This window comes from Triturus cristatus, chromosome 1_2, assembly GCF_964204655.1.
Source record: "Triturus cristatus chromosome 1_2, aTriCri1.1, whole genome shotgun sequence".
NCBI classification, from domain to species: Eukaryota; Metazoa; Chordata; class Amphibia; order Caudata; family Salamandridae; genus Triturus; species Triturus cristatus.
This window is the reverse complement of record NC_140580.1, coordinates 198,043,683-198,056,581: the sequence shown is the minus strand read 5'-3', so window position 1 is coordinate 198,056,581 and position 12,899 is coordinate 198,043,683.

Below are 12,899 nucleotides of genomic sequence, written 5' to 3'. Positions count from 1 at the left end.
CAATCCAGAGGGACCCTGGGGGCCAACTAGCCCACCAGGTGCTTCCAGTAAACGCCACTGCTCTGCGTTGTAGAGAGGTGGTGCAGGCCGTGCCCCTTTTTACACCTCTCTGCAATGGCGCTTACGGGACGTACCTAGTGGGGAAATTATTCTCCTTCAATCCTGAGGGCCCCTGGGGGCTACCAAGCCCACCAGGTGCTTCCAGTAAGCGCCACTGAGCTGCATTGCAGAAAGGCGGTCCAGGCCATGCCACTTTTTACACCTCTCTGCAAAGCAGCTCTGTGGCGCTTACTGGAGGTACCTAGTGGGCTAGTTGGACCCTAGGGACCCTCAGGAATCAAGGGGACTTATCTCCCAACTTAAAACGGCCACAGAGCGTGTTTACACAGTGGGGAAGGGAGGGGACAGTGCCTGAGGTGACGTGTGCAAACACGTCCTGTGGCGCGTTTTAAGAGGTAGTTTTAAATTAATCCCCCTGCCCTATTATATACTAGGGGCTTACAGAGGAGGTCATGCTAATCACAGGGGGACCCCAACGCATAGTGTTCCCTAGTGTATGCAGGTGTTTTCACTGTATTTTGAGTGTCTTTTAACATAGCACTGGATCTAGGACTGGCTAGTCAGACTCAGTTACCACCAGTATCCGTCTGAAAAAGTTGAGGGTACAGGATAATTTTGCAACAAGGATTCTTTCTGCTCTTCTGTTTGTTCTTTCTCCACGTTATCCTTCTTCCTGCACTTTTCTTTGCGTTTGAGGACTTCTGTTGCTTCTTTCTGCATTTCTTTTTTTTCTTTCTGTGCATTTTTTCTTCTTTCTTCACATGTCCTATCTCTGTAGGCATAGTTAGAAATTAGCATTTAAAAAACCTTTGAAATTCACTGAAAAAACCATAGGTTTCAGGGGCGTTATAGTTAGCTGGACTTTTCACTCGTACAAAACCATTGAAATTCCCCCGTTATAGTTAGTTTAGCGAACTATAACTAGCGCGCCCACAATGCACTGCTGATGACGTCACATATATATATTTTACTTTCTCCCAGTTACGCATGTTTGCATATGGGTTACTGAGAGGAGCGGGTCCTCATGGCCAAATACCACGCAATCATGGAGTCCAGTATTATCTGTTGGTATAGATTTATTGATGATTTGTTTTTGATATGGCGAGGAGATGAATGTAGTGCCCGACGGTTCCTCGAAGCAATTAACATCAACGATTTGAACCTGCAGTTTACTTTTGAAATCAGTAGTCAGTCAGTTTTCTTTTTAGATGTTGAAATATTTGTTTGCAATAATCAACTACAAACCAGACTACACAGAAAGGACACTGCGGGGAATACGGTGTTACATGCATTTAGCCATCACCCACAACATTTGATCAATAGCACGGAGGCTGACTTCTTCAAAGCACAATGTGATTGCAGGGACCGATTCAGGGAGAGAGGGTATTCTGAATCAATACTCTCTAGAGCAGTGCTGAAAGTCAATAACATAACTAGAATTATGGCACTGGCACCAAAAGCAACCCCAGTACACAATCTAATAGTTGGTACCACTGAGGATACACGGATTATATTAACATTCAGTGCACAACACAAATCTGTGCGTAAAATCATTAACAATAATTGGTCATTAATCCGTGCTGACCCTGTGTTAGGCAATCAACTATCGAAGAAACCCCAAATTGCTTTTAGGAAAGCACGCTCAATGAGTAATTTGCTAGTGAGCAGCAGTCCTAAATTGAGTCAGTCTAAATCCTGGTTAACAGCAAGAAAACGGTTTTTTCGCTGCAATTCTTGCAAAGCATGCAGATATGGAGTGAACTGCAGAACATATTTGACTCCATTTCTTCCTGAGCCTGTCCCAATCTCCAAATATCTCAACTGTAGGACGGATTTTGCGGTGTATGTGCTGGAGTGCTCCTGTGGCCTGCGGTATGTTGGCAGTACCAAGCTGCAGGTTCACAAGCGGGTACTCCAGCACATGCGAGCAATCACCAATAAGGACCTGACTTACCCGGTTGCACGCCACTTTAAGGAGCGCCACGCCAGTAAACTGGAGGCTTTCAGTTACTGGGTGGTGGACTCAATTCCAACGTTGAGAAGGGGAGGCAACCGGGAGGTCGCACTTAGGAGATTGGAAACTGAGTATATTTTAGAGTTGGATAGCAAGAGTCCCCGAGGATTAAATTCGAGCGACGATTTTTACACTCATCTATAAACTGGTCATCTTTTATCTTGACATTATGTACAGGATCATAGAACTTTAACGAGTTCTAGTTACATGCTGCTATTTCCCTGTTTTGTAAGTAATACTAAATTTTAACAAGTTTTTACACACACTTTTTGCACATAGGGTTTATCTCTTCTTTTTTTTAATAAATTGTACTGTATATTTACTAACAATTGATGTCACGGATGTGACTTCCAGTTATTGATATGCACACTTGCCCTAATTAGCACAGTCACTTTATTTCAGCAAGGGTTTCAATAGAAGGGCCCCATCGGGGCCGCATTACGAAAAAAGCAACCTGTCTTGTTTATGAAAACTAATTGTGAAGAACTATTTCCTTCACTTTGTTTTAAGGGGAAGGTTTTAAAACAATTATTATGGTGACACCAAATTGCATTATGCAAATTAATAGGTTAAATCAAATGACTTATATGCCATATGTTTTTACAATGAGCATTTGTTTATTTATTTTTTAAACAAATTCCCCCGTTAAAAAATGAAGTTGTAATTAGCATTAGGCTGGAAACACATTGGTGCCGATTAGGATCCGGTCAAAAAATTCCCCGTACGACTCGTATCCGGTCTTTTTACCGTACGAATCGTACAAGTGCCGTACAAACTGCCAATTACGATTCGCATGGGAAAAAGTCCATACGAATCGCATTGGGAATTATTCCCCACACGTTCTCGGGTCGGAAAATGTGTCCGACACGTCCACAGACGATTCACCGTACAAATGTGAAAAGTGAAGTCCGACCGCGGAATTACGATCCATCCCGTGCGTCCGATGTTACAACCGTATGGAAAAAACACCGTCCGCACCGAACTCCCATAGCAACCATGGAGACATGTGCCCGCATACGCGCCGACCCCCCCCCAGCCCCCGTATGTACGCGCCGACCCCCCCAGCCCCTGTATGTACGCACCGATCCCCCCCAGCCCCCGTATGTATGCGCCGACCCCCCCAGCCCCCGTATGTACGCGCCGACCCCCCCCAGCCCCTGTATGTACGCGCCGAGCCCAGCCCAGCCCCCGTATGTACGTGTCGAACCCCCCCATGTATGTACACCCGTGTACGTTCGAGTCGTAACCCCACCCGTGTATGTACACCCATGTACGTGTCGTACCCCCGTGTATATACACCCGTGTACATGTCGTACCCCCACCCGTGTATGAACACCCGTGTACGTGTCGTACCCCCTCGTGTATGTACACCCGTGTACGTGTCGTACCCCCGTGTATGTACACCCGTGTACATTTGAGTCGTACCCCCACCCGTGTATGTACACCCGTGTACGTGTCGTACCCCCACCCGTGTATGTACACCTATGTACGTGTCGTACCCCCCGTGTATGTACACCCGTGTACGTTCGAGTCGTACCCCCACCCATGTTTGTACGGTGCGTACCCCCAGCACTACGCGCTGGGGGTACGCACCGTACATACACAGGTGGGGGTACGACTCGAACGTACACGGGTGTACATACACGGGGGTACGACACGTACACGGGTGTACATACACGGGGGGTACGACACATACACGGGTGTACATACACGGGGGGTACGACACGTACACGGGTGTACATACACGGGTGGGGGTACGACTCGAACGTACAAGGGTGTACATACACGGGGGGTACGACACGTACACGGGTGTACATACACAGGTGGGGTACGACTCGAACGTACAAGGGTGTACATACACGGGGGGGTTCGACACGTACATACGGGGGCTGGGCTCGGCGCGTACATACGGGGGCTGGGGGGTCGGCGCGTACATACGGGGGCTGGGGGGGTACGGCGCGTACCGGGCCACCTACTCTGGTCGTTTTGCGCCGTACTTCGCTTTTCCGGCACTTTTTGGGTGCCGTGAAAATATCGCCGTCCGGACTGCTGTCGGTTCGAATCGTACTTCCTGGGTCGTGAAACGCTGCCTGAAAGCGTCCCGACGTCACGTCGCAGCATTCCCGGATCACATTCGTATGTATATTTTCGTCGGTCGGTGTTTTTTACGATTCGTACGGAAATGGTGTTTCCGTGCGAATCGTAATTCCATGTTTGTAAAGTTTTCCGACCGGGTACGAGTCGGACGGAGACAACTCTCTGACCGACGGTTCGTACCCGGTTTTTACCGGATCGTAATCGGCACCTTTGTATTTAAACAGCAATTATAACTTTGTGGGGTAGAGCCATGTGAAGACAAACTATCATTGGACATGTTGCCTGATTGTTTATTTCTATGGTTGACTTCTTGTTGCACATGTGACTCACTTAAGCAAATATAATTGGTAAACCCGCTGTGTTGCGCATCATGTGACCAAGGCATGTGACGGGCTGAAACACGTAATGGCGGCGGTGGTGTCTTTTATATTTAAATAAATTATTGGATTTTTCACCGCACCTTGGGTCTGCTTCTGTTCTTTGAGGACACTTCTTCAACTTGTGAGACGGAGTTTTCTTATATTACCTACTGGCGGTCGCCAGTAGGTAGTTATAGTTAGGACCCCTTTTCCATAGGAAAACCTCAACATTCTATTTTGAATAACTTTGGCGCCGGTCGATGAATCCTCGCGAATTTCTCAAAATAGGTGGGGCGCTACGCTCCGCTCCTACCCTGAAAGTCTCACGGGGATTCGTCAAGCGGGGGCTGAGATAAAAGGGGGGTCCCAAAACGCATTTTTCCCATGCATTTTTCCATAGGACCTTTAGAACGAGCTACAGCCCGAACGGCTGAACAGAATTACTAGAAATTTGGCAGAGAGGTAGTCCCTAGGTCAAGGAAGTGCCTTTTGTAGGTTTGGTGTAAATCTGTTCAGTAGATTCTGAGAAAATAGCCTTTACATCAATATATATATCTGAGCCCGCTTACGGTACGCTTACCGTACGCTTACCGTAAGCGTACGGTGGCATGCGCGAGCGCGATTCTGATTGGCTCTTAGATCTTAGTAAACATTCGAATCGGCCGAAACCAGGAAGCGGCGGCCGCCATTTTGTCTCTCGCACTGAGTGTTGTTTATCAAACAAGATGGCCAAAAACATGTTACGGGGCTGTTTTGACAACTCCCTCCCACATAGTCATGTTGAGGGAGTCCCCAAACATCCCCCAAGAGCAAAAACGGTTTTATTTTTTTTTCGGCAATTTCGCCGAGTACGCTTACCGTACGCTTACCGTAAGCGTACGGTAAAAAGAAAAAAAAAAAAAAAACCACTATCCACACTTACCCCACCCCCTGTGCTTTTGGTGGTGTACAGGGCTTATTAATAGGTAAAAAAAACTAAATTTTGGCAACATGAAATTATAAAATCGAAATAAAAAAAACACTATCCACATTGACCCCACCCCCTGTGCTTTTGGTGGCCGAAGGCCACCAAATGTACAGGGCTTATTAAAGTTGATAAAAACCGTGCACGGAACGAACTGCGTTAAGTGGGCGCGCACGCCTCGAATGGCGTAAAGTAACTTAGCATTTAAAAAACCGTACAAATTCACTGAAAAAACCATAGGTTTCACACACGTTATAGTTAGGAATTAGCATTTAAAAAACCTTGCAAATTCACTGAAAAAACCATAGGTTTCACACATGTTATAGTTAGCGGAAATTTTACTGATAAAAAACCAGTGAAATTGCCCCGTTATAGTTAGTGCTGGCAACTATAACTCACGCGACCGCAATCTTATGCTGATGACATATGTGTCTTTATGAAAAAAAAATATTTGTAATATATGTATAGCTAAAAATGTATGGAAGAAGACATGGGCAAATAAGTGTCTAAATACAGTATTAGCATCAGCAGAGGATTGCGGTCGCGTGAGTTATAGTTGCCAGCACTAACTATAACGGGGCAATTTCACTGGTTTTTTATCAGTAAAATTTCCGCTAACTATAACATGTGTGAAACTTATGGTTTTTTCAGTGAATATATATACGCTCATATCCCAAAAGGAATCATTGCACTCACGGGGTCACACTTCGACAACTTCGACATCCAATGAGGTTTAACTTTGTAATTGAAATGTGCTTCGTGGGTATTGTCTCATTTGAATATTGCAAGCTGGAAGAAGGCTAAACGTAGAAATGCGTCCTCGCTTGAATAAAATCAATGAAAATGACCCCATGAGTGCAATGATTCCTTTTGGGAAATGAGCGTGTATTTTAACATGGACCACCACCGTGTACATTGCACCCGCCGAGAAGAGTGCAGCTAAAGCCCCTTGGTGGTTTGGAGCAGAGTATATATATATATATATATATATATATATATATTACCTACTGGCGATAGCCAGTAGGTAGTTATAGTTAGGACCACGTTTCCATAGGAAAACCTCAACATTCTATTTTGAATAACTTTGGCGCCGGTCGACGAATCCTCGCGAATTTCTCAAAATAGGTGGGGCGCTACGCTCCGCTCCTACCCTGAAAGTCTCGGGGGGATTCGTCAAGCGGGGGCTGAGATAAAAGGGGGGTCCCAAAACGCGTTTTTCCCATGCATTTTTCCATAGGACCTTTAGAACGAGCTACAGCCCGAATGGCTGAACAGAATTACTCAAAATTTGGCAGAGAGGTAGTCCCTAGGTCAAGGAAGTGCCTTTTGTAGGTTTGGTGTAAATCTGTTCAGTAGATTCTGAGAAAATAGCCTTTAAATCAATATATATATCTGAGCCAGCTTACGGTACGCTTACCGTACGCTTACGGTAAGCGTACGGTGGCGTGCGCGAGCGCGATTCTGATTGGCTCTTAGATCTTAGTAAACATTCGAATCGGCCGAAACCAGGAAGCGGCGGCCGCCATTTTGTCTCTCGCACTGAGAGAGATTTTTAAAATCGGAAGCCCAAAAACATGTAAAGGGGCTGTTTTGACAACTCCCTCCCACATAGTCATGTGGAGGGAGTCCCCAAACATCCCTCAAGTGCAAAAACGGTTTTATTTTTTTTTCGGCAATTTCGCGGGGTACGCTTACCGTACGCTTACGGTAAGCGTACGGTAAAAAAATAAAAATAAAAAAAACACTATCCACACTTACCCCACCCCCTGTGCTTTTGGTGGCCGAAGGCCACCAAATGTGCTGGGCTTATTACAATGGAAAAAAACACTATCCACACTTACCCCACCCCCTGTGCTTTTGGTGGCCGTAGGCCACCAAATGTACAGGGCTTATTATAAGGGAAAAAAACTTAGCATTTAAAAAACCGTACTAATTCACTGAAAAAACCATAGGTTTCACACACGTTATAGTTAGGAATTAGCATTTAAAAAACCTTGCAAATTCACTGAAAAAACCATAGGTTTCACACATGTTATAGTTAGTGGAAATTTTACTGATAAAAAACCAATGAAATTGCCCCGTTATAGTTAGCGCAGGCAACTATAACTCACGCGACCGCAATCCTCTGCTGATGACATATGTGTCTTTAGGAAAAAAAAATATTTGTAATATATGTATAGCTAAAAATGTATGGAAGAAGACATGGGCAAATAAGTGTCTAAATACAGTATTAGCATCAGCAGAGGATTGTGGTCGCGTGAGTTATAGTTGCCTGCGCTAACTATAACGGGGCAATTTCATTGGTTTTTTATCAGTAAAATTTCCACTAACTATAACATGTGTGAAACCTATGGTTTTTTCAGTGAATATATATATATATATATATATATATATATATATTCACTGAAAAAACCATAGGTTTCACACACGTTATAGTTAGGAATTAGCATTTAAAAAACCTTAGAAATTCAGTGAAAAAACCATAGGTTTCACACATGTTATAGTTAGCTGGACATTTTACTCGTAAAAAACCAATGAAATTGCCCCGTTATAGTTAGTTCAGCTAACTATAACTCGCGCGCCCGCAATGCACTGCTGATGACGTCACATATTACATCACTCATGACATGGTCAGTGACATCACTCATGACATCACTGATGACATCTCAAATGACATCACTGATGACATCACTGATGACATCATCCAGTGAATGTGTGTTTTTCAGAAAAATAAATATGTTTTATATATGTGTATCTCAAGGTCGATGGAAGAATAAATGGGTATATAAGTGTCTAAATGGATGATTTGTTTTTGAAAAATTGATTGTGTTACTGACTGATTAAGTGTATCTCTCACTTTGTGTATAAGTGGCTGCATGGGTTGGTGAGTAGCTACATGGGTGTCTATATAGGTTATTAGTTGTTTTTTTGAGTATCAGTCTGAGTGTCTGTATGGTACGGTGGGGGGTATTACGTAGTGCATAGATGCATGAATGAGTGACTCACTGTTTGTATGTGTTGAAGACAGCATGTGTGCAGGACTGTATGGGTGGATGAGTGTGTGTATGGGTGTGTTAGTGAGTGAATGACTGTCTCAATAGTGTCTTCAGGAGTAACTACATATGTTTTTAACTAGTATATGTGACTATTGGTGTATATATGTGAGTATATGTGAGAGGGAGAGATTGAAAGAGTTCCTGTATGAATAAGTATGTGTTTCTATAAGTGATTGTTTAAAAGACTAAGTATGTGTAAGTTTCCGTAGAAGTAAGTATGGTGGTGTGTGTATTACTGTATATGCAAGTAAATGTATGTTTTATTCTTTATTAGCATGAGTGACTATGTGTGTGAGTAACTCTATGGATGAGTGGCATTGTGTAACAGGATGTATAGATGTATGAGTACATATGATGAGTGAGTACATGTATGAGTGACTGTATAGGACTGTTGGTGAATGAGTGGATGTGTATGTGGATCTTAGAATTACTGAAGAGGTTGTTGTAACTGGTATTGGTATGTCCATTGTTTTGAAATTTTTAGTCTCTATTTTTGAATGTGTGTATCAAAGCTTATATTAAGGTGAGAGGAGGTCTGCCACTCTATCACAAGGATGATGTCATCAGTGATGTCATCAGTGATGTCATTTGAGATGTCATCAGTGATGTCATGAGTGATGTCACTGACCATGTCATGAGTGATGTAATATGTGACGTCATCAGCAGTGCATTGCGGGCGCGCGAGTTATAGTTAGCTGAACTAACTATAACGGGGCAATTTCATTGGTTTTTTACGAGTAAAATGTCCAGCTAACTATAACATGTGTGAAACCTATGGTTTTTTCACTGAATTTCTAAGGTTTTTTAAATGCTAATTCCTAACTATAACGTGTGTGAAACCTATGGTTTTTTCAGTGAATTTCTAAGGTTTTTTAAATGCTAATTCCTAACTATAACGTGTGTGAAACCCATGGTTTTTTCAGTGAATTTGCAAGGTTTTTTAAATGCTAATTCCTAAATATAACGTGTGTGAAACCCATGGTTTTTTCAGTGAATTTGCAAGGTTTTTTATATGCTATTTTTTTTTTTATTCTTCATTTTTTTCAAACATATTTTTAATTTAATTTTCTTATCTTTTATAAAGACTATGCTTAAATTTTTAAAATCCTTAAATATTTTTTTTATATATATTTTTTAAAATAAACATGTAAAATTTATTTCCAGTTTTTTTTTTTTTTTTATTATTTTTTTTTATAGTACGCGTACCGTAAGCTCACGGTAAGCGTACGGTTTACGCAACGCCCGTAATCTATCTACGCTGCTTGCGTATAGTTACGTACTTTGCGTAGCCGCGCGAACTGCGCGTGGGACGCGTGCGCGCTTACGCAACACGCGCACGTTACGCGGAAGTGCCGGGAAATGACTGTTATGCGCATGCGCGCAAGCGCGTGTCTTTTTTACGCGCACGCGTACTTTTTGCCGTAAGCGTACCGTAAGCGTACCGTAAGCGTACGGTAGGTCATGTGATCTTGAAACACAACTTTTGATTGGTTGAAACTACTTTCAGTTCTAGAACTCTCCTACACCACACCCATTCCCCTCATTTCTGCTTGTGATCCCTTGGGAGAAGGAGCTGGTTTGTCTTTGGGATACGATGGCAGAACAGCAGAGCTCTTCTGAGAGTGAGGCTAGCACCAGCAGCACTGTCTTGAGGCAGAGAGCGAGGAAAGTAAAGCCTTCTTACGTTTGGGAGTATTTTACTTTTCCAGAAGGCCAGCAAAAGGTGAATGCACCCTTAGTTACTTGCAAGCTGTGTAAGCGTGTACTTTCTAGAGGTAATCCTAACAGGAAGTATTCCTTTGGGAATCACACCATGAAGAGACACCTCCAGGAAGTACACAGAAGGACACATGGTCATCTTTTTGGAGGTAACTCTTCAGAAAGACGAGCCAGTACATCCACAGCAGCTCAGCCTGGACCATCATCTGCAGGGCAGACTCCTTCTTCTGCAGGTCAGGTGAGCCCTTCATCTGTGGGGGGAGAATCTCCTTTTGCTGGCCCTCTGGAAATTAACCCTCGGTTTGCGAGGGTTGAAGTACGGTGCGCCACTTGTCACGATCTAATTACTTATAGGGAGACCAGTGTTTCCCTGGTGAACAGTAAAATAGATCAGCACACTTGTCGTACCGTCTAATATTCCCAATCTTTCTTTCCTCTGTCCCTGCATGAACACAACGGTTCTTTTAAGAGCCAACCTTATCTTTCATCTTTTTTTTACATATGTTTTTAAAAACTTTTTTTTATTTTTTTTTACCGTACGCGTACGGTAAGCGTACCTTTTTTTTTATTTTTTTAAAAAAACACTAAAAATCATTTATCACATTAGAAGGTCCTTGAGAGACTACAATTATTATTATTGACTTACCATACTCACTCAAAAAAATATTTATTCATTTGTTTTTTTAAAAAATAGTTTTTAAAATGAAAATCTCTTTTTACAATTTGAAATCACTTTTACAGACTGACACATTCTGAAACCTTTTTTTTAAATTTATTTAAATGCACATGTCCAAGCTGTTTTTTTTTCAGACCACCACCGTGTGTATTCTCTGTGACTGCCTACACTCCAGCAGGGGCAACCAGCCTTAGTGATGCTGAATGTATTTGCATTACAGACTTAAACCTGAAAACCCCACTCGCTTCTAATTACTGTGCATGACTATACATGGCAAGCACATGGGTGTGTGCTAAGCCTCTGCTTCTTCCCCCAAAAATTCGCTCCTCTTTTCCATCTACTGCAACTGTGAAATCACCAGAGCAAGACGCAATAAATCTCTGCCTATAATTCTTCTATGCACACAGAGTCATGTTTTCACATTAGTGCCAAAACGAAATTTCTTTGCCAATTTCAAAGCACACTTACTGCTCTTTTTTTTTTCGGCGCAAGTGAAAATCACTTTTTACAATTGGAAATCACTTTTACAGACTGACACATTATGAAACCACTTTTATTTTACTTGTTCCTCACATTTAAATTTCTCCCAAAACAGAAAATAATAAACACAACTTCAACAAAAAGAATTGCATTTCTATTATTCATTTCTTAATTTACCATATACATCCCCTCTCAAACTCTAAACTCACCTTTAAAATTAGTTAGTTGTGAAAGAAATGTGACACTCAAACAGCAGATTATCAGAGCCAGGATCTCTGTTGTGTTCACCTCTCTCCTCTCAGCAGAACCAGATAATGGCAAACTTTCCCTCTATTTTTCCACACATATACATGTAAGTTTCAAATCTCAGTGCTTCCCCCTTTTTTTCAAATGTAATGACACATTTCTATTGGTTGAAAACCAACCCTTTTCCAAAAGTACCCTGCCCCCAACTTGACTTCTGCCTAGTACCCTTCCCCCAACTTGACTTCTGCCTGCTACCATAGCAACAGCTCATGGAACACTGCTGTGTGCAGTTAGGTCAGAAGTTCGACACACAATGTTTCAATTCCACAGAGCAAGAGTGCTTGACTTTTCAAACCTAACAGCAAATCCATAGTACTGTTCTTTGGTTACACATTTTTTTGTACCAATACAAAACCTGCTTCTATTAATTTTCACATACAGCCTAGTTTTTTTTCTAGAATGGTATGAAACAGCCAATCAGTTCTTTTTGTTTTGTAAAAAATATGTATGCCTCCATTTCCAAACTGTCTTTCTTTTCATATTGCCATTCTACTGAAAGACACCTCCTGAGTGCATCCAGTTCTCCTTTGAAGATGTTCACAGTGTGGATTGTAGGGCACAGCTATGTCTTCTGGAGTGAAAAGTTTGCAGAGAAAACAGATATGGTGAGAGACCTTGCTTTGCCAAATGTAGACATTAAATGGATTGGTCAGAGAGGGTTAAAGTGGCACCAATTGATGCCATTGGTGAAATCCTTCATTCAAATCCAACACCCTGACCTCATAATAGTGCACTGTGGTGGCAATGACCTAGGCACTTTGACTGGGGTAGGTCTGGAAATGCTTATGAAGGACACCTTTGCACAACTGTTTACACTTTTCCCTAAAACTGCCTTTGTGTTTTCCAACATATGCCAAAGGCAAAAATGGAACTGGTCCAATCATTTCTGTCCACAGATTGACAAAGCAAGAAAGCACGTCAACAAATCTGTTTCTGCTTTCCTCCGTGACTATGGTATGGGTGCCATTTACCACAACAACTTGCGTTACGACATGCAAGACATTTATAGAGGAGATGGTGTGCACTTCAATGATGAAGGGAACAGAGTCTTCCTCTTGAACCTTAGACTCTGCATCGGTACTTACTTGTAAGTACCACTAAAAAAATGACTCCATAAACACAACAGCTCTTTTTAGAGCTCCCTAATTTCTAAACTCTTAAATCTGAT